This window comes from Ambystoma mexicanum, chromosome 9 (genome assembly GCF_040938575.1).
Source record: "Ambystoma mexicanum isolate Mex_15411 chromosome 9, UKY_AmexF1_1, whole genome shotgun sequence".
Classification (NCBI taxonomy): Eukaryota; Metazoa; Chordata; class Amphibia; order Caudata; family Ambystomatidae; genus Ambystoma; species Ambystoma mexicanum.
Window position 1 is genome coordinate 1,495,457,521 of NC_090931.1, and position 25,477 is coordinate 1,495,482,997.

Below are 25,477 nucleotides of genomic sequence, written 5' to 3' on the forward strand. Positions count from 1 at the left end.
GCAGCTGTGGCAGTGGTAGCATGGTATGGTAGATGCACCATATTTACAGCAGCCGTGGCATTGGTAGTATGGTATTGCAGATGTACTCTATTTACAGCAGCCGTGGCGTGGTAGTCTGGTATGGTATATGTACTCTATTTACAGCTGCTGTGGCGTTGGTAGTATGGTATGAAAGATGTACTCTATGTACAGCAGCCGTGGCGTTGGTAGTATGGTATGGTAGATGTACAATTTTTACAGCAGCCGTGGCGTTGATAGTATGGCATGGCAAATGCACACTATTTACAGCAGCTATGGTGTTGGTAGCATGGTATGGTAGATGTACTCTATTTAAAGCAGCTGTGGCATTGTGTCATAAATCACCAATGTATCAATTGAAAAGGATACGGTAACCAAAAAAGGATACAATTGATAGGGCTCTTCCGGATCCTTTTTCACACGACTTGATTGTAGGCAGGTCAAATTAGACCTTCCAAATGATACAACTCTCTGACTGAATAAAACAGGCAGAGAGATGGATCACTGGAAAGGGCGTGGGTATTGTATCGTAAGATATGCCTAGGATAGATAAAGTATCATAAGAAACTGTCCCAAACTCAAATCACTATGATAGCACAGTATTAGCATTAATTCGAAACACTAACCTTAAGGCCAACTGAAGAATTCAACGAAAGTCTCATGAAGAAACCAGGAGTGGAACAACGATAAAGGAGGGGAAGATTAGTAAGGGAGACTTATCTCGAACGGCACGAGGCTCACGCTAGATACCGGGTTGGTGCACCACAGGATAGCGTCCAAAGTACTGTGCACAATCACCTTCCAATAGCTCATGAAATACTTTCTTTCCCACGAAGAACAAAATTAGATTTTCACCTGTTAACTGTCACAGGCACCAAAGGTCCAAAGAAGTTCAAAAAACCATGTGCAGGATTGCACGCGACAGCGTACACGCAGCCAGGCCAGCCGCGCTTGGAGACAGCGTTTCCGCGTGAAGATTTAGCAAGCCAACTGGATACACACAGCCCAGGGCAGCCGCGCTTAAAAACAGCATCCGCGTGTGGCGATTTGGCACGCGAACAGAATACACGCAGCTCAGGACCGCCACGCTTGCAGACAGCGTCCGCGTGGAGATTTGGCACGCAAACAGGATACACGCAGCTCAGGACAGCCGCGCTTGCAGACAGCGTCCGCGTGGAGATTTGGCACGTGAACAGGATACACGCAGCTCATGACAGCCGCGCTTGCAGACAACGTCCGTGTGGAGATTTGGCACGCGAACAGGATACACACAGCTCAGGACAGCCGCGCTTGCAGACAGCGTCCGCGTGGATATTTGGCATGCGAACAGGATACACGCATCTCAGGACAGCCGAGCTTGCAGACAGCGTCCGCGTGGAGATTTGGCACGCGAACAGGATACACACAGCTCAGGACAGCCGCGCTTGCAGACAGCGTCTGCGTGGAGATTTGGCACGCGAACAGGATACACGCAGCCCAGGACAGCCGCACTTGCAGACAGCGTCCACGTGGAGATTTGGCACGCGAACATGATACACGGCTCCAGGAATTAGCGTGTGGAGGAAAACACGCTAAAAAAAGGCCCAAAGAAGTTGCTGAAGAGAATGCGAGAACGCAGGTCAGGAGTTCAGCTACAACATGCCAAAATTGACTTAATCAGAAGCAGCGATCAGCGTTTCCACGCTGCTTATGTACGCACTGCCGTGATACACGTGATGGAACTAAGTCACGTGAATTTTAACAACGTGAAAAATGCAGACGTCGTTTTCCGGGCAATGCATCGGACAACCCCCATTTCGAGTAGAATGGTCTAGTGGTTCTATGGGCGTAACTCATTTTGTATGGAGAGGTCATTCCTGGTCCAGAGATATGTCCAGCAGGCATGACAGTGCCACCCCCCAAAGGAACAGCCTCTCCCCTTTTCGAGTGGAATCGCCTTAATAAAGCAGGAGCATGAATGTTAGACAGAGGTTCCCAGGATCTATCCTCGGGACCATAACCTTTCCAATCCACCAGATAATATGGTTTCCCAGACCGTAGCCTCATGTCCAGTATGTCTTGTACTTCATATTCGTCTGACCCTTTCACAGAAATAGCAACAGGCCGTATAGGCAATCTAGTAGCATCTGAGCACGGTTTGATGAGTGACACGTGGAATACAGGATGCACTCGCCACCGTTGTGGCAATGCCAGACGGACAGCAGCCGGATTTATAACGTGGAGCACTTCATATGGCCCGATGTATTTAGGCAACAATTTCTTTTTACCAGGTATCCTCAAGTTTTTTGTGGACAGCCATACCTTCATACCTGCTTTGTAGGCAGGTGCAGGGATTCTATGAGCATCGGCATAGATCTTATCTCGTTTTTTAGCTTGCTCCAATTGCTGCTTAACTTTCGTCTGTATACTCTTTAGATCTCTAATATTACGTCCTGCTGCAGGAGTATCCAAAGGAATGGATCGTGGGTGTTGCCCATACAAAGCATAGAAAGGCGAAGTACCTATGGCACTATGGTAGGAATTATTATAGGTGAACTCCGCTGCCGGGAGAACATTGAGCCAATCTGACTGAAACTGCAGGCACAAACATCGCAGATATTGTTCCATAGTGCTATTGACTCTCTCAGTCTGACCATCCGTTTGAGGGTGATAAGCACTAGACAACCTGTCATCAATTAGTAATGCCGAATTTAGTGCTCTCCAAAAACGTGAAGCAAATTGTGAGCCCCTGTCAGTGATTATCACTGAAGGTAATCCAAAAAAACGGAATATATGCCGGATGAATAGATCAGCCAGACCAGCAGCTGTTGGTAAACCAATACAGGGATAAAAAGCGCCAATTTTGTAAAGTAGTCCACCACCACCCATATGGTATCGTAGCCTTTATTTCTTGGAAGTTCTACCACAAAATCCATTGATATCATGTCCCATGGTTTTTTAGGAACAGGTAGGGACTGGAGTAAACCCACTGGTTTGCCAGGAGTGTTCGTGCATTGACTGCATACAGAACATGTTGAAACATAATTTATAACATCTTGTGTTATAGATGGCCACCAACACCATCTTTTCAGCAACTCTAGGGTCTTCTTCTGTCCAGGATGGGCGGCAATCAAGGAATCATGACCCCAACTGAGGGCCTTGTTCCGAGTGGTACCAGTTGGTAGATAGAGTACTCCTTGTTTGAAAGGCAAACCATTGTATATATCAATATTCAATTCCTGAATCAATTGTGGATTTAGTTTCACCCACTCCTGTAACTCGTTTTTTAGGGAAGGTTGTGCGGAACAACTACATATCACGTGATCTGCCAACAACTTATTTTGCACCGATTCTTCCTTCACCTCTTCACTGATGTGAGACAAAGCATCCGACTTGACATGTTTTCTGGCAGGGCGATAAGTAATTCGAAAATCGTATTGAGCAAAAAAGACATGCCATCTGGCCTGTCGAGCTGTAAGACATTTCATAGTTTTGAATGCCTGAAGATTTCTATGATCCGAATACACCAGCACCTGATGTTTGGCCCCAAGAAGATGATGTCACCATTCTTGGAAAACATCCTTGATTGCAAGTAATTCACGCTCAGTGACAGTATAGTTTTGTTCATATGAGGTAAGCTTACATGAGAAAAAAGCAACTGGATGCTCCTCCTTGGTTTCTGCACAAACTTGTGAAAGTACAGCTCCTGTAGCGACACTGAAGCGTCTGCTTCAACGATAAACTGACAATCCGTATCAGGATGTTGAAGTACGGGTGCAGTGGTAAATGCTTCCTTTAACCTCTCAAAAGAAGCTTGGGCATTCTGGTTCCTACAGAATGGAACTTTAGAACTAGTTAAAGCTGTCATTGGGGCCACTGTTTTGGAGAAAGAACAAATAAATCTGCGATAGAAATTCGCAAAACCTAGGAATGACTGTAATGACTTGACATTGTGTGGAACAGGCCAATTCAATATGGCCTTCACTTTGGAATGACTCATCCGAACACCTTGATTGGTAATGTCGTAACCCAGAAATTCCACTTCTTGTGTATGAAAGACACATTTCTCAGCTTTAACAAAAAGTTTGTTCTCTCTCAGTCTTTGTGAGACAGCTAACACGTGTTTAACATGTTCTGGAAAAGACGATGAATATATCAAAATGTCATCCAAGTAAATCACCACGAATTGGTCCATCATATCTCTGAAGATATCGTTCATGAAGAACTGAAATTTGGCGGGAGCATTACAAAGACCAAAAGGCATCACTGAATATTCATAGAGGCCGTACCGCATCTTAAAAGTGGTCTTCCATTCGTCTCCTTCGTGAATGCGAACCAGATTGTAAGCACCGCGCAAGTCCAATTTAGAGAAGTACTTGGAAGTTCCTAATTGATCTAACAGAACATTAATCAGTGGTAAAGGGTATTGATTCTTTATGGTGATGTCGTTAATAGCCCTGTAATCAATGCAAGACCTTAGATGTCCTTCCTTCTTTGGAAGAATAAAGGAGAGGCAGCCGGCGATTGAGATGGCCGTATAAATCCCATATCAAGAGCTTTATCGATGTATTCTTTCAAGACAACATCTTCTTTGGGAGTTAAAGAATAAACTCGACCAGTAGGGATTTTAGCTCCAGGAACTAGTTCAATTGGACAATCATAATGCCTATGTGGAGGCAGATGTTCTGCCTGACCTTTGTCAAACACATCAGCAAAATCTGCATATTCACTTGGTATATGTGTACCGCTCTGATGTACCACACTAATAGTGGAAATTACCTCCATAGAGGCCAAAATATGTGATTTATTTGACACCACCTGACTGGTAAAGCAATGTTCATTGCAAAAAACGGAAGGATATTGGATCAATCCCGTAACCCAGTCAATGGCGGGATTATGAAGAGTCAACCAATTAAGACCAAGTAATATTTTGTACTGAGGAGCCGCAATGACATCGAAGACTATTTCCTCTGAATGACCATTTAATAAAGTCATCTGAATAGGTACAGTCTCCTGAGTTACCATACCGGAAATCAAGACTGATCCATCCACAGTATTAACAGTTTCAGGTTTGTTCTTGTCTACAAGGGGTATAGAGCATTTCTTGGCATATGTGATATCAATGTAATTATTAGTGGCTCCAGAATCAACCATAGCCTTGGAAACCAATTCTTGATCATCGAAACGTAAAGTCATCTCAACAGCTATAGGTGCGTGCGCTGGAAATGTAATGGAGTCCGATGTAACACTCGACACAGGGACTCCTGCTATTGTCGAGTTTTGGCGTTTCCCGAAGGCTTACTTGGTTTTTTAGGACATGCCGCCAGTAAATGCTCAGATGAACCGCAATACATACATAAATTATTTTTTCTTCGGTTCTCTCTTTCTGCTCTAGACAACTGGCCTCTCACCGTACCTATTTGCATTGGTTCAGGATCATTCGAAGAAGCTGCTGGTGTATCAGAACGAACCGGTGCATGAAGGAAAGGTTTTCTCTCTCCTTTGCGGGCATTTCTTCGGGCATCAATTTGTAAAATTAAATCAAGAAATTCTGAAAAACCTGTAGAAACCACTGGGACCGTGGACAAGGCATCTTTGAGTTCTTCTGAAAGACCCTTGTAGAAAACAGCCGTCTTCTTGTCTTCCGGCCATTGGGTTTCGGCTGTTAATTGGTTGAATCGTGCGATGTAAGCCAACAGAGGTTGAGTAACTTGTTGTAGATTCAGCAACTCCAAATCTGTGGCTTGAGTAGCGTAGCGCATATCAAAGACTTTGTTCATAGCAGCCAGAAGATCATCGCAATCGTACAACAAGGGGCTATTTGATTCCAATAAAGGATTTGCCCAAGCAGCAGCTGTACCCCCCAAATGGGAAAGCACGAATGCTGCTTTAGTAGTTAGATCGGGAAACGAATTAGGCCGGTAAAGGAAATGAAGTCGGCACTGATTAATAAAAGTTCTATAGGTTTTAGGATCACCTGTGAACCTTTCTGGGGGAGCCAAGGGAAACTGTGTGGGCATAACCACTTTAAGAGTTTCCTGTGATAATGATGGTGTCGTAATCCCAGATCCAGATGCAGTGGCTACTGGAACCTGTGCTCCCTGAGTGGCATGCATGGCATCTTCCATAACATCCATTCGATGCCGTAGCATGTCCTGTGCCGTAATCATTTCATTTCTCAAGTCAGTGATTAACTGAGTCAAAACAGTTAAAGGATCCGTACCATCCATGGCTTCTGATTCTGTCATAAATCACCAATGTATCAATTGAAAAGGATACGGTAACCAAAAAGGATACAATTGATAAGGCTCTTCCGGATCCTTTTTCACACGACTTGATTGTAGGCAGGTCAAATTAGACCTTCCAAATGATACAACTCTCTGACTGAATAAAACAGACAGAGAGATGGATCACTGGAAAGGGCGTGGGTATTGTATCGTAAGATATGCCTAGGATAGATAAAGTATCATAAGAAACTGTCCCAAACTCAAATCACTATGATAGCACAGTATTAGCATTAATTCGAAACACTAACCTTAAGGCCAACTGAAGAATTCAACGAAAGTCTCATGAAGAAACCAGGAGTGGAACAACGATAAAGGAGGGGGAAGATTAGTAAGGGAGACTTATCCCGAACGGCACGAGGCTCACGCTAGATACCAGGTTGGTGCACCACAGGATAGCGTCCAAAGTACTGTGCACAATCACCTTCCAATAGTTCATGAAATACTTTCTTTCCCACGAAGAACAAAATCAGATTTTAACCTGTTAACTGTCACAGGCACCAAAGGTTCAAAGAAGTTCAAAAAACCACGTGCAGGATTGCATGCAACAGCGTACACGCAGCCAGGCCAGCCGCGCTTGGAGACAGTGTTTCCGCGTGAAGATTTAGCAAGCCATCAGGATACACGCAGCCCAGGGCAGCAGCGCTTGAAAACAGCATCCGCGTGTGGAGATTTGGCACGCGAACAGGATACACGCAGCTCAGGACAGCCACGCTTGCAGACAGCGTCCGCATGGAGATTTGGCACGCAAACAGGATACACGCAGCTCAGGCAGCCGCGCTTGCAAACAGCGTCCGCGTGGAGATTTGGCACGTGATCAGGATACACGGCTCCAGGAATTAGCGTGTGGAGGAAAACACGCTCAAAAAAGGCCCAAAGAAGTTGCTGAAGAGAATGCGAGAACGCAGGTCAGGAGTTCAGCTACAACACGCCAAAATTGACTTAATCAGAAGCAGCGATCGGCGTTTCCACGCTGCTTATGTACGCACTGCCGTGATACACGTGACGGAACTAAGTCACGTGAATTTTAACGATGTGAAAAATGCAACGTCGTTTTCCGGGCAATGCATCGAAGAACCTCCATTTCGAGTAGAATGGTCTAGTGGTTCTATGGGCGTAACTCATTTTGTATGGAGAGGTCGTTCCTGGTCCAGAGATATGTCCAGCAGGCATGACACATTGGTAGTATGCATCCGTGGCGCTGATAGTCTGGTATGGTAGATGTACTCTATTTAAAGCAGCTGTGGCGTTGGTAGTATGGTATGAAAGATGTACTCTTTGTACAGCAGCCATGGCATTGGTAGTATGGTATGGTAGATGTACTCTATTTAAAGCAGCTGTGGCATTGGTAGTATGGTATGGTAGAGTTACTCTATTTAGAGCAGCCGTGGCGCTGATAGTCTGGTATGGTAGATGTACTCTATTTACAGCAGCCATGGCGTTGATAGCATGGTATGGCAGATGTACTCTATTTACAGCAGATGTGGCGGTGGTAGCCTGGTATGATATGATAGTTAATGTATTTATTTATATAGCGCCTATACACAATGTGTATGGTAGATGTACTATATTTACAGCAGCCGTGGTGGTGGTAGTATGGCATGGTAGATGCACAGCAGCTGTGGCGGTGGTATTATGGTATGGTAGATGCACTCTATTTGCAGAAGCTGTGGCGGTGGTAGTATGGTATGGTAGATGCACTCTATTTACAGCAGTCGTGGCGTTGGTAGTATGGTAGAGAAGATGTACTCCATTTACAGCAGCTGTGTAGTTGGTAGTATGGCATGGTAGATGTACTCTATTTACAGCAGCCGTGGCGGTCGTCGTATGGTATGATAGATGAATTCTATTTACAGTAGCCGTGGCGTTGGTAGTATGGTATGACAGATGTACTCTACAGCAGCTGTGGCGGTGGTGGTAAGGTATGATAGATGTACTCTATTTATAGCAGCTGTGGCGGTGGTAGTATGGTATGGTAGAAATTATTCACAGGCCGGTGGCCTACAGGGACCTGTGTTTGACCTCATGTTCACAGGTTTGAATCCTGCCAGGTCCACTAAGCTCCTCATCCTTCCGAGGGTGATAAAATGAGCACCATTAAGTTGGGTAACAATAAACACCTGTTGTCTGTTAATAGTGCCAAGATACCCCTCTAGTTGTTATGGTGCACTCCAGAAATACACCTGTTGTGTTATTTAGAGGCTGTCATGCGTATTATTTTTTAGGACCACTTATCACATCATATATTTCTACTTTTGCGCATATTTCATATTTCTGATAGTATTAATATTGTATGGTGAATCAGCATGCATTAGTGTTTAGCATCGTTATTGGGTTAATCTCTGAATAAGTAAGTAGGGGTTTGGCTGCTTCCAATGGTGTGGCTTGTAGTTTGTAAATATGTTTTTTCTTTTCTTACAAGTTAATGAGAAAAGTATTTTACGTTGTAGATCATTTCAATTCATGTAAACCGGCATGACCTGTTTTGTAATAATTTCCAGGATTATTCATGCCTAACTTCATTATCAAGGGTGAACAGGAAGGTGATGCCCTGTTCGTCCAGAACTATTAAGGACAACATCTCCTCTCTCGCCCCAGCTATAGCCGATCTCTGTAACCACTCCTTCGCCACTGGCTCATTCCCTTCATCCCATAACCACTCCCTTGTGCACATTCTCCTAAAAAAGCCATATGTGGACTCTTCCTGCCTGGCTAACTATCAGCCCATCTCTACCACCCCCTTATTGGGCACACCCTTGGGAAAGTTTGTCTTCCCCCAACTGATTCATCACACTGAACTCGCTGGTCGCCTCCATGACCATCAATCTGGATTCCGCGCATCCATTGGCTCGGAAACTGCTCTCCTGAACACCCATGAAGATGTGCTCGCTAATCTTGACTCCAACTCGCCTGCTGCTCTCGTTCTCCTTGATCTCTCCTCTGCCTTTGACACGGTCAACCACTCTATCCTCACAATAGAGCTCCATGAAATTCCCGGCATCACGGACCAGGCAGTAAATTGGCTGACCTCCTTCCAAACTAACCACCCTTCCCAGGTGCAACTAGGCCCTTTCTACTCCACTGCTTCACTTGGCTTATGGCCATTGCATCGAATTCCTTGCATCTAAATGCATTTGCATCGTTTGTTCCATCTAAAATGTTTGCATCAAATGCATTTTTTTCTTTTTTTTATGGGTGGGTCCCCGGCGGAGGTCACCCCCCAAACCCCTGTTTTTAACCCTTCCAAATCCACCTGAACAAATATTTACCCTGTACCCCCCAAAAACATGCATTCGATGCAGATTTTTTAGATGGAAAAAATGTGATGGAATGCATTCGATGGAATGGCATCAGATGCAATGACCAGATACCCTTCACTTTCTACCTGAGGCATTCCCCAGGGCTCTATCCTCTCGCCATGGCTCTTCAATATCTACTTCGCCCCTCTTGCCCACTGATCTCCTCATTTCCAGTGCCATGCTGAAGACAGACAGCTTTCCTTCAAACTTCCGTCTACTACCTCCTCCTCCTCCTCTCTCATTCCCGACTGTGTGGCTGCTATTCAGGCATGGTGGGCTGCTAATGATCTCTGCCTTAATGCCAGTAAGACTGAGATCCTTCTGATTGGGACCCCTGCACCCTGTTTGCCTCCTGCCTTCTGGCTGCCCTCCTTGGGCCCTCTACCCTCACCTTCCACAAAGGCCAAGAATCTCAGAGTCATCTTCGACTCCTCTCTCTCCTTTACCCCTCACATCTTGGACCTTGCCAAGAAGGCCCATTTTCAGCTTCATCTCCTCTGAGGCATTCTTCCTTCCCTTACCTTTCCCCAGAAGCTCAATGTCTCCAGAGCTCTGGTCCTCTCCAGGCTGGACTACTGTAACAGCCTATTTCTCAATCTGCATCTTTCCTCCCTCCGCCCCCTGCAGCTATTCCAGAATAGGGCTGTAAGACTTATCCTTGGCCTCAAGCACAGGTACCACATCTCTCCTGCCCTAAAATCTCTCCACTGGCTCCTGGCGGCTGCAAGGATCAAAATCAAGACCCTCTGCATAATCCACAAGGGTTTCTGGGGGCTGGGACCCCACTATCTCCAAATCTCTTTCCCCAAATTGCTCCCTGCTTGAGCCCTCTGCTTCTCTAGCTCAAACTCTCTGCTGATCCAACGCTTCTCCAGCCAGAGAGTGGGAGGCAGGTCTCTCTCTTCGGCTGGTGCCTCTCTTTGAAACAGCCTCCCTGCCCCTCTCAAACTTGAGCCGGACCTCCTTAAATTCCAGAAACTTCTCAAGACTCTGCTTTTCTCTAACTCCTTCCCTCTCACCCTCTCCAGCTGATCCCCCCACTGCCGCTGAGGTTACCAGGCTCTCTGCCCAGTCTACAACAACACCCAACCCCCCACCGGCACTTCCCTCTGAAATAGGTGGAATCTTTACAGCTACCTGGATCCGGTGGATCCTTCGCTGGCTTAGCTTGCTCCCTCTCTCTGCAGTCTCTTCCCTTTCTGTATCTGTCTCTATGTGTGTCTGTGTCTCTCGCTCTCTGTGGGTGATAGTCGCGTTGTCAGGTGCACGTTGGCTAGAGTCACCACAGATTCAATTATCACTAGCCAGTGCAAATGTTCCACCTTGTTTGGAGATGTTCATTGGAGATATTTGTTGTCATCATAGGTGCCCTACAGACATGTTGCCATCACAATGAATGTGCATTGCTTGTGGGGCGAAGTGAAGGCGATTCAGATGGGCCCTGTGGCGGGTGCTGGGGTTCTGAAAGATCTTCTAAGGGAGCAGAGACACGGGCTGCAGGCTCTACAACTGTGCTTGTTATTTTCGATTTTTTAAAAGTATTATTTTGTGTGCATACTGTACAAATGTGTGGGTTGTGCAGCACAGGCACACATCCACTGCCAACACAAGAAATTAAGCATTATCCTGGTGTTCACAGAAAAAAACAGATAATTGGTTCTAATCTTAGCACAGCTCTTTCCAAGACGGAAGGACACTGTTTCTAAGACCCACTTCCGCTATATATTGTAGTCATAATAAGAATGATACATGTATCTTACTGAACAAAGAATATCATTAAAACTACACTAACCTTATACATGTTTTTTTTTTCTGATACAAGGTTATCACTCCAAGTTTCACATTCCTGTGCACTCCCATTATACTCTTTGGAAATACCCCTATGAGAAAGGCGTGGGACAAATAGCAGCAATGAAGGTCCCTGGCGACTTTGCATAAAATGAAACAGCAGTTGGGAACATAAGAATGACTGCAGATCTTTACAGTTGACAAATATCTCTGTGATCATGGGGTAGCGTGCTCGTTAGGCATGCTGGGATTGGTGCTCATTTAATTTTTCATAACACTCACCCAAGGATTCAGGTGTTGCTAGCCATATAAACTCATTTAGACAGCCTCAGAGTTTGGAATTGACATGACATGGCTGTGACATCTGTCAATCCTGTCGGTGAATGAAGCGCAGCTTCCTGACGGACTACGAGTTCATTGGCGCTCGCGACGGCCACAGCGACAGTGGAGAGTAAGTAAATGTACATTTTCTGACTAACCTGTTACCGTTCAGGGGCAAAGGTGAAAAGAACAGCTTGTGCACTTGTAGTCTTGATGTTTCTTGAGACTGATGAATAAGGTGGGTGATTCAGAAAGTGACTATCTACCATAACTGAACTGAACAATGATCCCAGACACATTTTTTTAAAAATGTTTTAAAATCTGCCACTCTGTTGGGGTAGCCCTCCTGCTCCTCATGCTTCTTCTACCATATGAGGAGAGAGTCGCTGCTTTTGGGAGACCGGTAGCATTTTAGAGGATGTAAGGCCGGGTCTCAGGCTATCGATGTCTATTGGGAGAGATAAACTTGCTTAATGCACACCTAGGTGAGTACAAGTTGCAATAGTGTTCCTGTCATGCAGTGGAAATCCTGGCCTATGCAGCGCTCAGCACAACACACCCATCTCCTGAGTGTTGCCTCACAGAGTGCCTGAGGATGTGGACGCCATGAAGTTCATTTAGTGTCATGATTAAAGTCTGTCTCAGAGGTGGGGGAGGTGGTGCTTCATTGCTGGAGACTCCCGGGAGTTGCGGAGACTTTGCAGATTTGCTACAGTGGCATCATCCCTTTCTCCCACTCCCCAGCCTCTCCCCCATTGCACGGGAGTGTAAATAAGTGTAAATGATGTATATGGTGCACTGTCAAAACGTGTGTTCTCTGCCTCCACCAATCCCATCAGCTGCTCACTATTCACTATGATTGTGAATCACCCTGCTAAGGTATTGCACAACTCACCATTCTTATTCATTATGCGCAGTGTTTCTATAATAAACATTCAGCTGTAGCTTCCTAAAATACAATTATAAGCTCTGCATCCCTGGCAGAAGGCCCCATGAAATAAAATACACCTTGGTCCATTCCTGTTTGTTTAGATGACAGCACGCTGCATGCTGGGAATGCTGACACTTAAAGGACCATTTATAATGGGAGAAGTGAAACAACAACTCCCAGAAGCCAAAGCACTGTTGGCTAAAAGGCAAGAGACTGAAGGTGAGCCCAGTCACATGGGTCCAGTTGGCAGCAATGACTCCCGACCACATGAAAACAACAGGGGAAGGAACTCACCTGACCTGGCTCTTGCCCAGCACCTTCCCTCCAGTGTTCTTGGCTGGATTCCTCTCCAGTGATCCTGGGTCGATTCCTCTTCAGTGATCGTGTGTGGATTTGTCTCCCGTGTTCTTGGGTGGATTTCACCCTAGTGATCCTAGATGGATACTTCTCCAGGGATCTCTTGCAGAATTCTGGAGAACCCGCCCTAGAGGAGAGGAAGAGTCTGGGAGACAGCGGTCAGGTGCAGGATCCAAGGGTTTCACTGAAGCTGCTCCGAAAACAAGACACTAATCACCCTAACAGAAAACACTAATCACCGGAACAGGAGACACTAATCTCTCGCGCATGCGCAGGTCGGTAGCAGTGTTTGAGCTCCGTGTTAAGCTCCCAAGCGGCCATAATGCACTCTGGCCGATAGACCATCATGCAGCTTCATTACAGTGAACACAATGAAAAGGGTATCCCCATGTCTCACAGGCGCCCCAACACGTGGTCCATTTGATGCAGAGAACTGCCAAGGAGGGATCTATAGGGATTCATATAATGATTTCTATCCCACACTATCTGTGCATTATTCTGTGACAGGTTTCTTAGCATCACTTTAACTAAGGTGTTTTCACTAAATATATTCATTTTGTGAGGTCTTCATTGTTGCCTCTTACAGGCCGTGAAAAAGGAGGACGCGCACACGGAGCTTCAGGATAACTTCTTTATTCCTCGTCTACACATAGAATACCGGCGCCTACGCGCCTTACCCAGAAAACCCTTTTCCTCCCTTAGCGCCGTAACATGGCTCCGCCTCCACAACGGTGGGGGCAGCACTCCTTAACCCCTGAGTGCTTGGTAACATCACCCCCGAACAATATGTTCAAACATCGAACTCAACATTCTTCAACAAGTCTCATAGGTTTCCTTACGACTCTCCGTGGCCTCTCCTCTTGGTCACCTGCCTCTTGCAGTTCTGTGGTTCTCACTTCCCCGCTTGTCCCTCCTGGGTCTCCTCCCGGAGGGATCCACAGGTCGTCCCGCGACTCTTGCGGTTCTGGAGAGGTCGATCGCTGGAGCGGCTCTGTTCCCTCTCGTCTGGTGTAGTGTCTAAATTGTTGACAGTTCCTGGTGACAGCTCTGCTTTGATCCTCGGCTGTCACCATCGTGCCTTTCACTGCGGTTACCCTCATGGGGCTTGGAGCAAACCGCAGATCTGTCTTCCTGGGCGTTGGTTGCTGGACGAGTACTTCATCCCCTATGTGGAAATCTTGTATCACCGCATGGCGGCGAGCATCTGTCTCTCGTCTTGCTCTCTCCTTGGCTTCCGCATCCCTTCGGAGTACGTCCATGTCAGGCAGCTCCTCATCAGATGGATTGCGCGGTATGCGGGTTCGCACTTTGTAGCGAAACATTAGCTTGGCAGGTGTCTTGTTGGTGGCTTCATGAGGAGTGTTTCTGTAGTCCCGTAGGAGTCGGCACAGTGCCTGGTGCGGATCGACTGCTTCTACTCTGGCTCTTTGTCTTGTTTTCTTGATCGACGCCATGAATCGTTCAGCCATCCCATTCGCTTGTGGGTGGCGAGGAGTTATCTTCATATGTTCAAACCCTAAGTGTTCCGCTAGTGTACCAAATTCGTGTCCACTGAACGGGGGCCCGTTGTCAGACTTGACTATTTTGGGGATCCCCCACTCGCTGAATACCTCCTCTATTACCGCTGCTACTTGAGGAAATGCGGTGGTGGTGACTGTTTTGACGATCGGGAATCGTGAGTGTTCGTCTATTATGAGCAGGAGGTAGTCACCCTCTTCCGTGGGCCCGTAGAAGTCCATGGCTACACGCTCCCACGGCCGATCGGGTATCTGTGTGTGTTGGAGCGGGGGTGGATATTCCACAGGGGCCGTGCACTGGCAGGCATGGCAGTTCTTCACCCATTCTTCTACTGCCGCGTCTAGAAATGGGAACCAGACATGGCACCTCAGCTGTCTTTTGGTGTTCTCCGCTCCTCTGTGTCCCTCGTGGGCTGTACTGACTACTTCGTTCCTGAGCGTGGCGGGGATGACAATTCTGCACCCTCTGAGGGGGATGTCGTTGTCCTTGACGGCCAGTTCGCTATGTACCCTGGCCAGCCTTTCAATTTCTTGTCTGCACACCCCTGGGTGTGCCAGCATTGCTCTGTGGTGATCCCTCCATTTGTTGGTCAATGTGAGGCTGATAGCGAGTGCCATGGTGGGGTCAGCCGCTGAAGCAGCGGCAACTCTCTCCAGAGACAGCGCCGGTGGTAGTGAGTTGGACGCTATGTATTGCACATAGGCGATGTCTCCCTCGCGGGTCAGTGGGGCCCCAACTGGGTGTCGTGACAGATAGTCAGCGGGGTTAAGGTCACCCCCGGGTCGATGCACGATGTCGTAGTCATACTCTTGTAAGCGGATTCCCCACCGCTCGATTCTAGGGGGCATCTTGGTGTGCGGGTTGCCGAAAAGTGATAAGAAGGCCTGGTGGTCCGTAATTAGAGTGAACTTTTTCCCAATGATGAAGTCATGGAAATGTTTGCACGCCCAGACGGCAGCTAAACTCTCCTTCTCCGCCTGGGAGTAAGCCAGTTCCGGGGTGGACAGGGCCCTGCTCGCATAGGCGACCACATGTCTCGGGTGGACATCCGCTCCGCTGGTTTGGGCTAAGATGGCCCCAAGGCCCACCGGGCTTGCGTCCACCACAATTTCAGTGTGCCATGAAGGATTGAAATATGCCAGGCGGTGAGCTTCCGTCAGGGCACGCTTGATGTTGGAGAATGCCTGGTGGCAACCAGGGGTCCACTCGAACACAGTTTCTTTTTGGAGAAGCTTCCGTAGTGGGTCGGTAAGGGACGCATAGTGTGGTATGTACCTCGCACAATAGCCAGCCATGCCGAGGAATGAGCGAACGTCCGCAACCTGTCGTGGTTCATCCAAGTTGGTGATGGTGTCAACCTTGTCAGGATCCGGCATCATCCCTTCGCTGGAGAAGATGTGTCCAAAAAATTTCAGCTTTGTCTTGCTGAAACGGCACTTGGCAATATTTAGAGTGAGGCCTGCTTCCTGGAGTGCGGCACACGCGGCGAGTAGGGCTTTGTCATGAGACTCTTTAGATGATCCAAAAACGAGGATGTCATCACTGTAGTTTAGTGTGCCCTTGATGGGTCTGATCACCTGCCGGATGGCCTCCTGAAAGATTTCTGCGGCTGATGAGATCCCGAAGTTCAAACGCCGATACCTGTAGAGGCCGTCGTGAGTCGCGAACGTCGTGATGGGTCTGGATTCCGGATGTGGCTCCAGCTGATGGTATCCTTGGTTGAGGTCGAGTTTGGAGAACATCCGAGCGTTGTTCAGTTGTACGATCATGTCTTCAATGCACAGTCCCAGATGTCTCTCTCTCTGAATGGCGGTGTTTGCCACCCTCATGTCCACGCACAAACAGATCTTTCCTCCCTCTTTGGGTACAACCACGAGTGGGGAAACCTATGGTGTCGGGCCTGTGGCTGGTTCAATGATGCCATCAGACAGCAGTTGTTGGAGTGCGTCTGATACCGCCGCTTGTAGGTGAAACCCTACTCTCCGGGGATGTTGCGGTACTGGCCTCACTGATGAGTCGATGTGGAGCCGGATGGGGGGGGGCCTTGAGTTTGCCCAGCCCCATGCAGAGGTTGGGGAACTCCCTAGTGATGTCAAGCTGTGTGACCAGGTTCTGCGGCTGGTAGCACGCGATGGTGCCAACTGTGTCTCTCGTGTTTGTGCTCTTGGAGGTCGCTGTGATGGAGTCTCCCGGCCTCACGTGTATTTCAATCAACCCCAGGCGGGATGCCGTGTGGTAGCTGAGTAGGCAACGGCTTCTGGCAAGTGACCGAATAATGTGTATTGTTGTGTCAACTTTCCGGCCATTTAGGAGGAGGCGTTGTGTGAAACATCCTACCGTCGGTAGGGGGGTGGTAGCTCCCCACTGAAATATCCTTGAGCGGGATTGTTCAAGCGCCGGTGGGTTTGGTAATACGGCATAGTCTTGCTCGCCCATTATGTTGACAGTAGCACCTGAGTCAATCATGAATTGAAATTGCCTGTTTCCCATTTTAATGGGGATTTTTGGGGCTTCTCTGGCCTCTTCAGTGTCGAGTATGAGATTGTCAAACTCGTCTTGGTGATATGGGTCATATGGCATGTCATATGCAGCTCCCTGCTCGTCCTGGTAGAGGGTCTCAGGCCTGTATTCCTCTGGTGGGTGGTCATATTCGTCCATGAAATATTTGGTCTGATCAGCCTGCTCTGGCTGTATTGGGTACCCCGGCGTTTGGTATTCGTCGATGGCCCTGACATACCGCCTCTGTCCCTGGCCTTGTTGGTAGTATCTTGGTTGGATGTATCGTGGAGGTGGCGGACGAAAGAATGGCCTGACAGGCGTTTGGGGCCTTGCGGGGGGAAAGGGTATGCCTTCCCGGCACATGGAGTGAAAATGCCCTTCTCTTCCGCAGTTCGTGCACCGTTGTGATAGGGCTGGGCATGAGCCTGCATGTGGAAAAGACATCCCACAACGAATGCACTGTCTTTGTTGGCAAGGAGTTTGGATGGTTTGAGTTCTGTATGACTGTGGCCCTCTGTCACCTGGACGAGATGGTTGTATGGTTGCGACCAGTTCCGCTGTGTCTTGTTTGGGGTTGCTCGGGTTGCCCATGGATGTGGCTTGGGCATCAACCCTCTCATGTATGCGAGCGAGCTCGCTCACCTCCTGGATGGTGAGGGGTTTCTTCAGGAGCTGTTTTTTGAGAGCAGGGGATAGGCAGCCTTCAATGACCCTCAATCTTATATCTTCATCCAACGAGAATGCGTTAAACAGGCAATCTGCGCCTTTTACTCTTAGGCGGGTTATGAATTTTTTTCGACAGTCTCCTGTGGCATTTGGGTGCACTTGTTGAATAGGTAGCGTTCATAGTCACGATTAACTTCTATGATGAGGAGTCTATCTAGAGCCTTGATTAAGTCCTTGAAAGTGTTCTGTTCAGCTTCAGGGATGGTCTTGACCACAGTCTTTATCTCGCCCCCTACCAGATTGAGGAAGATGTCCCTAATATTGGGGGAATTGCCATCACCAAACCCCCTGACGTAATGCTGGAAATCTTCCATCCAGTCAGTCCATCTGGGCCCTTTCGTGGCTTGTGGAGTCATGGTGAAAGGCGGGGGTAGTCGCAGCTGAATCGGCTGTACGATATGGGCTGGTGTAGGTGCCCCAGGGTTGGACCCTGCGGTGGAGGCCGGTGTGCTCATGATGCCAGAAGGTGGGTGTGTGTTCGTCCCTTGTGGATGCTTTGGTTAGGCTGGCAGAGTGTCACCCACCTGGGAGGTCGGGTGCCACAGATGTGCATGCAGCGTCACAGGCGTCGTGAGAAAGGATGGCACTCAGCACTGCTGGGACTTCGCAGCGTGCGCTGGCAGCATGGACACTGCTAAACGTCCTTGTTAGTCCTCTGGAGGGCGTGGGCAGGCTCGCCGGCACGCGACGCAGGGGGGGGCGCAGCGGATGGCTCGGGCCCAAAGCTGCACACTTCCCAGAGTGCCCGTAGTAGCGTGGGGACCAGGCAGACTGGCAGGGTCCAGATGTGGTGCGGGAGAGAAAAAACGCAGCGTTTTCGGGAGCGGCCTGTGGCTGCCGCCCGTGTAGGAGGTGGAGGGGCGGGAGGAGGCCCAGTCGCAGCTGGAACAAGGAAACTGGCGGATTGCCAGCAGGGACGGCTTTGAACGCGCATGCAGCACGGAAGTGGCGGAAAGCCACGGAGGAACCGCGGACTGCCGAAAGGAGGACTATGTGGGCGCACGGGATTGACCTCGTCGCCAGTGTTGCCTCTTACAGGCCGTGAAAAAGGAGGACACGCACACGGAGCTTCAGGATAACTTCTTTATTCCTCGTCTACACATAGAATACCGGCGCCTACGCGCCTTACCCAGAAAACCCTTTTCCTCCCTTCGCGCCGTAACATGGCTCCGCCTCCACAACGGTGGGGGCAGCACTCCTTAACCCCTGAGTGCTTGGTAACATTCATGGAAGCCAAAACTAAGACACACGTGTTCGAGCTGCGAGCATAGTCAGAGAAGGGGTAGGAGCCGAATGTGACATGTGGCACATGCCACACCCTAGTAAAAAAGAAATCCACTTTTTGGATTGTTTTGGGATTGCTTCTGGCTTGTTTTCAAGCTGTGGATTTTTTTTGCATTTATTTTGGATTTTTTGGGGATTTTTCCAAGCAAGGATTTATTTGTCTTGGGTTGGAGGATTTATTTTGGATTTTTACTGACTTGTTTCTCAGTAAAAACAATCCACTTACACTAATTGGCAGGCACGCATTTTTACAGGATTTATTTTGGATTTTTTGACAAACAAGGATTGTTTGGTCTTAAAGTGGAGGATTTCTTTGGGATTTTTTTCAACTTGTTTCTCAGAAAAAAACAATCCAGCAACAATAAACATTTTTACTGCGTTTATTTTGGATTCTTTTACCAGCCAGGATTATTTGGTCTTACATTGGAAGATTTATTTTGGATCTTTCCCAACTTGTTTCTCGGTAAAAACAATTCGGTAACACTAGGCACACATTTTTACTGCATTTAAATGTTAGAATGTCAACCTAGTTTCAACGTTGTTTGCAGTTATTTAGGATTTTAATGTGGTTAAATATTTTGCGGAGTTTATTTATTTTGGATTTTATTGGTGCAATAATAATTCCACTGCACTTAACTATTTCTTTATCAAATAATGCCCAGTCACTAAGCTTTATCTTCAGGGTATATGAATTTGCAGCCATAGGAATCGCACTCTATCCATTGTCTTGCTTGTTTTGAATGTGGCTTCAGTGGCTTTGCCAATGCTTGTTTTAAACAGGACTTGAGTGGCTTTGCCAATGCTTGCTCTTCAGTAGCTTTATCAGTGGGACAGAGTCAGATTAGGCACATTAGGTGAACAACCAATGATATACTTAAATAGGATTTATACAAGAATTGGAAACAAGAGATACTAAATGTCAGAAACATGCAATTATGGTAAAATATTTTTGAGTTGACATCTCAACTTGGATTTAGCTACCAAGTATGGGATATCAGGAGAGCCATTGGTGAAGCCCAAGAGGAGAGTAGTGTGCAATGGGGGTAGAGTTGTTGTGGGCTGCACAGAGAGCATTCTACAAAGCTCTGCAGTGATTAGAGTGGAGTTGGGGGTACAAGAAGGAATCAAGCTGCAGTGTGTATGGGCATTTATGTTGCGTTTATGAATGTAGTTTTTGGTGGTGAGAGAATGACAAAGTGGGTAGGTTAGTGGGAAGGGGAGGCAATTTGGGAACCTTGAGGAGTCCTGTGTCTGTGGTCGGTGTGATCGACCAACTCATTAGAGTTTTCCTCAGTGCTCAACTAAAACTCTTGATGTCCTATACTCTTGCCATTAGTTAGGCCAGTGGGGTTCTTGTTTTTCTTTGTTGACTTAGGATGTGGTGGTGTTAATGCCCCATGTCAATTGTTAGATAAAGTGCCCAGATTGAGGGAGTGTGTTCTAAGGTCCTAATTCTGTGGCTTGGCCTGTTTGTACGCAAAAGGTGTTGTGGTTCCATGCGTGAATGGTCTCTTGGCCTGATGTGAGACTGAATTCTGGTCTTGGCATGCTGCATGAGAACGTCTCACGGTCACCTTTTTTCCTTTTCTCCTGGATGATTGGGGGATGTGTTGGGACCTGCGTCTGCTTGCCAGTGAATGCCTGAGCCCAGCATGAGTGTGACGTCATGGGTGGGTGTGCTTCCGGCGTGGATGTGGGATTGAGTCAGGGTCTACCACACCCAGTTAATCCCGAGACGAGGATGCCAGTGGTCCTGTGTTAATGCGTATCCTGCCCTTACCCCAGTAGGGCTCCTTCTAATCCTTGGCTCTTGTATTAAGTAAGGGTAATGCGCAGGAGGCTCCAGGCTCAGTACCCTGCTTTATTAAGTACAGCAGTGTATCTGGTCTCTCTGACAGCTCTGAGTCTTGGTAGGGTGCACCAGTACATGTAGCTATGTGGCTGGTGCTGCGGCTGTGAGAGTAGTGTTGAGGCTTGGTAGGGTGTGTCAGTGTGTGCTGCGATTTTACAAACGTAATGGGTCATATTGATATGTATGCATAGCATTCACTGGGAGAACTTTATGTTTTAAAAAGTGCTTCTGAGGAGAGAGGGGTTAGTCTCGGGAGGATAGCTCAGCGGCAATGAGTTCGCCTTCACCAGGATTGCGCTTAGAAACCTCTGGGTATTTAAGCGTGTTATAAATACGCAACTAAGACAAAAAAAAACTATTACGCAATTGAAAAACAAAATTCCTGTAATAGCGCCTTGATGCCCACGGGCTGTGTGAGTGCTTTAAAAATGCAAATAAATTAATAATCTGCTGTGTGAGCAGCAGATTATTGTAATACATTTTTATTTTAACACTCTGTGTTCTATATAGTTATGCTATTCTGTTAAATGTCTTACTTTTGAGACATTAGGTTATGTTCATAGTATTTTTAGTGAGCGCACTTTCTTATGGGCTATTTCAATGGGAGTCGGCCTGTTTTGGGCTTGTTTTGGTGGAGCATTCGGCTTTTTCCCCCCTTGGACCTGGCAACGTGGGCAGCAATGGCCGTGGAAGAAGATTCGGCGGCTGTGCTGGTGGGCACGAAAAACTGGAAAATAGTGCAGAAAAGGTAAGTGTGCACTCGTTTATTTGTGTGTTTTGAACTCTGCTTCTGCTCTAGCCTGATAGCAGGCTGACTGGCTCCAGCAGCTGCACGCTGGGTTAAAATACCCGCCTTGTTGTTTGAGGGCTGGGATGTGCGGCATGAATCAGCCCCGTTTCCACCATGGAGCCAGTGACTTTAATTTCACCTCCCCGCGATCAGCTGTGTGCGATGCTTGGGTGTCTGCTGCCCCTCGGCTTGCACGTCTGTCCTCCAGCTCCCCAAGAGATGCATTCTGAACTTTGCTCCCAAGCCGGCTGCTGTAAACCGAGGGTGGAGTGGACCTCGGAGAAGGGAGTTGACTGGGAGAATTATTTGTCCGGCCGGCCATTTCTCTTGTGTATGATTTGTGAAAATTGGAGGTCTTAGTAATAAGACACCTTTTTCCCCAGAGGCACATTTAATCTCAACGTTTCGAATGTTGAATTGTCGAACTTTTAGTCATTCTGCGGCGAAGAGGGGACATGGCAGAGAGGGCAATGCGAGAAAGCGGCAACAGTTGAGTCAACATAAAAAAACGTGTTAGCGTTGATAAAAATGTGTGAAGCTAGGTGTCAAAATGTTCACTAGGGGGTATGTTTAGCAACATGGGGAGCAGGTGAAAATAGTAGAAGGCTGCACACAGTCTTAATTTCGGTCACTCTCAGCATGTTTTTGCAGCCTGTCCGATTGGTTGAATGAGGCATAATTTATGAGAGAAGATTGTTAAACAAATTGTGGGACTCCACAACTCCCAGGGAAGCTAGATATACGTTTTCAGCAGCACAAAGATGGAGGGGGCAGCGTCCACTTAAATAAGTACAGGTACATATAAGAAATGCAATGCGATAAATGAAGTACTTTACAAATGAAGTCGGCCCATTTCGAGACGTACAGCAGATTAGTTCTGCAACCAATGGCTGTCACCAACACCACAAAATGGTTGTATTGTCATTGTATCAGCGTCCTGATGAAACAGCATGAAAACATTATTACAACAATTACTTATGTGTGATACATCATGCTTTTTGCATCCCGGAATGATACTACAGTGTCTTTTAAAATGGTGGCTTAGCGTACTCTGTTAGTGTCAGGTTCACCCAATTATTCGTTTTCTCTTTCCACGTTTTCATTGCACGAATGAAACCTGGGAGGTGGTGAGGTACATAAATGTGTTTATGCATTAGTGTTTTGGTTGTAGGGGGTTACATTAATAACCAATGCGTAATTGGGATTCCCAGGCACATTATCACCAAGAAGTGGTTATGTTTGGGTGGTATACTACATAAATGGCAGGAGCTAAAATCTCTCCAGCCCTGAAATCTCTCCATTGGCTCCCAGTAGATTCAAGGATTACATTCAAAACTCTCTGCATTGTCCACAAGGCTTTCTGGGATCTAAATAGCTTAAGCTAACCCTCCGCAAATACCTCCCCTCTCTAGCTCTTCGCTCCTCTATCCTCAGGGTCAGTGATTTTTCAAAGAAGCGCGCTGGGGCCTCCCTCTGGAACAGCCTCCCTGCTACCTCTGGTTCCGGAAACACCTCAAGACCTTCCTCCTTGCTTCTGCCTTCACCCTCTCCCCTGCTGATCTCTTCTCTCTTGTCACCGTGCACCTGTCCCACCCTCTGTCTTCCGGGCCATGGTACCTCCTGGTACCTGCTCACCCTGCCACCCAACCGCACTGCCTCCAGGCTGCCTCTTGCTCTGTGGTCTGTATCTGTACCCATACAGGCCCCACCCCCTCTTTCTTCATGCACTTACCATACATACCATATCTTCTTCTTTAACCCAGCACTTGCCACTTGCTGGCTGCACTACCACTGTTTATTGCCTTTGTTATTTATTTATTTCTGTTTCCTCTGCTCTCGGCGTCCCACGCCCCCCCAACCCCCTTTCCATGCACTTTTCCCCTTCCCCTCTACCATGCACTTGCGCGTTGTCAATGTCACCGGGCCTAGTAAGATCGCTGTTTTTGTTCCCCCCCTGTTCCCCTCCCTTGCCGCGCTCTGACACACTTGTGTACGAGCGCAATATAAATAAAATATGAACATCCATTCTGGGAAACTATTGCCCGATCTCCATCACCCCTTTCCTGGGGAAATAACATGTGCCAGACAAACTCAGTAAGGCCATGCTGCCACCACCATATAGTCCCCAAGCTCTGTGGCCACATTTGGGCCACCAGTCAAATTGCACCGAGTCACATCCTAGGCCAGGCAGACTAGAAATGCACCAGGACGTAAATGGGGCAGGAGTAGCTCATTGTGGACAAGATGCTGAACATGAAGACATGAGCAGTGTCTTGAGGGAGGAGCATGGAATCGTCATTTGGTGACTATGGACCAGCAGCAATGTGAACGGTTGATCGGCCCCTGATAGAATAAGATGACAATATGATGGAAAGCTTTACCGGTATGTGTGTTGAATAACTGCATTGCAATCTTGGTAATTCTCATTAAAATGTCTACTGTATTAAAATGTGTATTATTAATTTCTGTGCTATTATTTCAGCATACTAGGACAAAATGAATTCCCGCTAGCAGGTAGCAGTTGAGAACTGCGTGGAACTGGCCCTTCAGTGGATAAAGAGGAGGCAGACGGGAGCCACAGAAAAAGTTTAATCTCATCCCGATCCAAATCCCAACCCTGGTCCATCAACTGCATCAGAGGTAAGTGGCCTTTGAGTTATACAAAAGTTGGTTGGTGCCGCTATGACATAAATAAATGTTTTTTCTCATTCCAAATGCTATTGGTTGTAGACTTCTGTGTTTCTCCACCCTAGTCTCAAACCCTCCATCCCAACAGTCCAGTGAAGCCATAGGGCTTCTAAACGACTGCGTCAGAGGGTGGGAAAAGGTAGCTCAAATACTGTGGCTCATGTATTCACTGGTTATTGTCCATCACTCATTACATGCCCACATATAAGCAGGAGCTAGTGCAGCGTTCCACAAGATGCAAACATATCGCTTTGTCCATTACTTATGATCCGTTATGCTTCAAGTGTCATACTGATGTCCTAAGGTTTATTTATAGATTGTTACAAAAGCACAGTTAAATTCTCATAGGTATACGTGATCTTCCCATAGGTATACGTGATCAGCATCAGTTGGCCCGGGAGCCAAATGTAGCTCTTGGTATGCATGGTGTAAAGCTAACCAGGCTCTTCAAGGCTACAAGCAGGGCTAAATGGCCTCCTACTCCCCTCCATTTCAAACCCTGTGGTTCCAACAGAACAAATACTGTTGGGCACTAGTTCCAATAGTCTCAAATGCCTACAGTACTATATTTTATTTGTTTTGCTTGTATTGCTCCTTTACCAATGCACTGTACATGGGGAAACATGAGGTTGGTCATTTCCTCACAGTATACCAATTATGCAAAGAAGAGGGAAACAAGATAAACGGAGAGCCAAAAAACTGTTTTAGTTTTTTAGTGGAAGTGCCACTAATATATATTGAATTCTACGGAATTCCTATGGTTTGATCCAGATTGACAGCTTTGAGAAATGTAGTAATTTTTCATGTTTTGTGTCCACAGAGAAAAGTACCCCTTGGGACAGATGGGAATGCAGGTTTGCAGATGTGCTGGTGAACCCCGTGAAGTTGAGGAAGATTGTAATGACAGCCAAAAAATCACGGACTAACAACCCAGCACGTTACCTTCTGAACAAGCTGCTGGATCTTTTGTTCACTAAAGAACTACTGATGGCAGTAAAGGGGAGGTTAACATTGGATCGTCATCGACAGGAGGCTGTACAAGGTATAAATGGAATTCCGAAAGCACGTTAGAGGGTGTACAGTGCACATTGTCTATGCTTCGTTTCTCACAGCCAAACCTGTGGCAGGCACATGTTCTAGAAA

The 25,477-nt window shown here is 47.2% G+C and overlaps 1 protein-coding gene and 1 long non-coding RNA gene across 2 annotated transcripts in view; one reads left to right on the forward strand and one right to left on the reverse strand.

Moving 5' to 3' along the window:
• Positions 1-13,134, reverse strand: part of LOC138489293 (uncharacterized) — a 29,908-nt gene extending 16,774 nt beyond the window's left edge. The window contains exon 1 of the long non-coding RNA XR_011274771.1: positions 12,915-13,134. This is a non-coding gene — a long non-coding RNA (uncharacterized lncRNA). The remainder of the gene's footprint in view (positions 1-12,914) is intronic.
• Positions 1-25,477, forward strand: part of LOC138489292 (zinc finger protein 850-like) — a 310,550-nt gene that overhangs the window by 108,813 nt on the left and 176,260 nt on the right. The window lies entirely within an intron of this gene.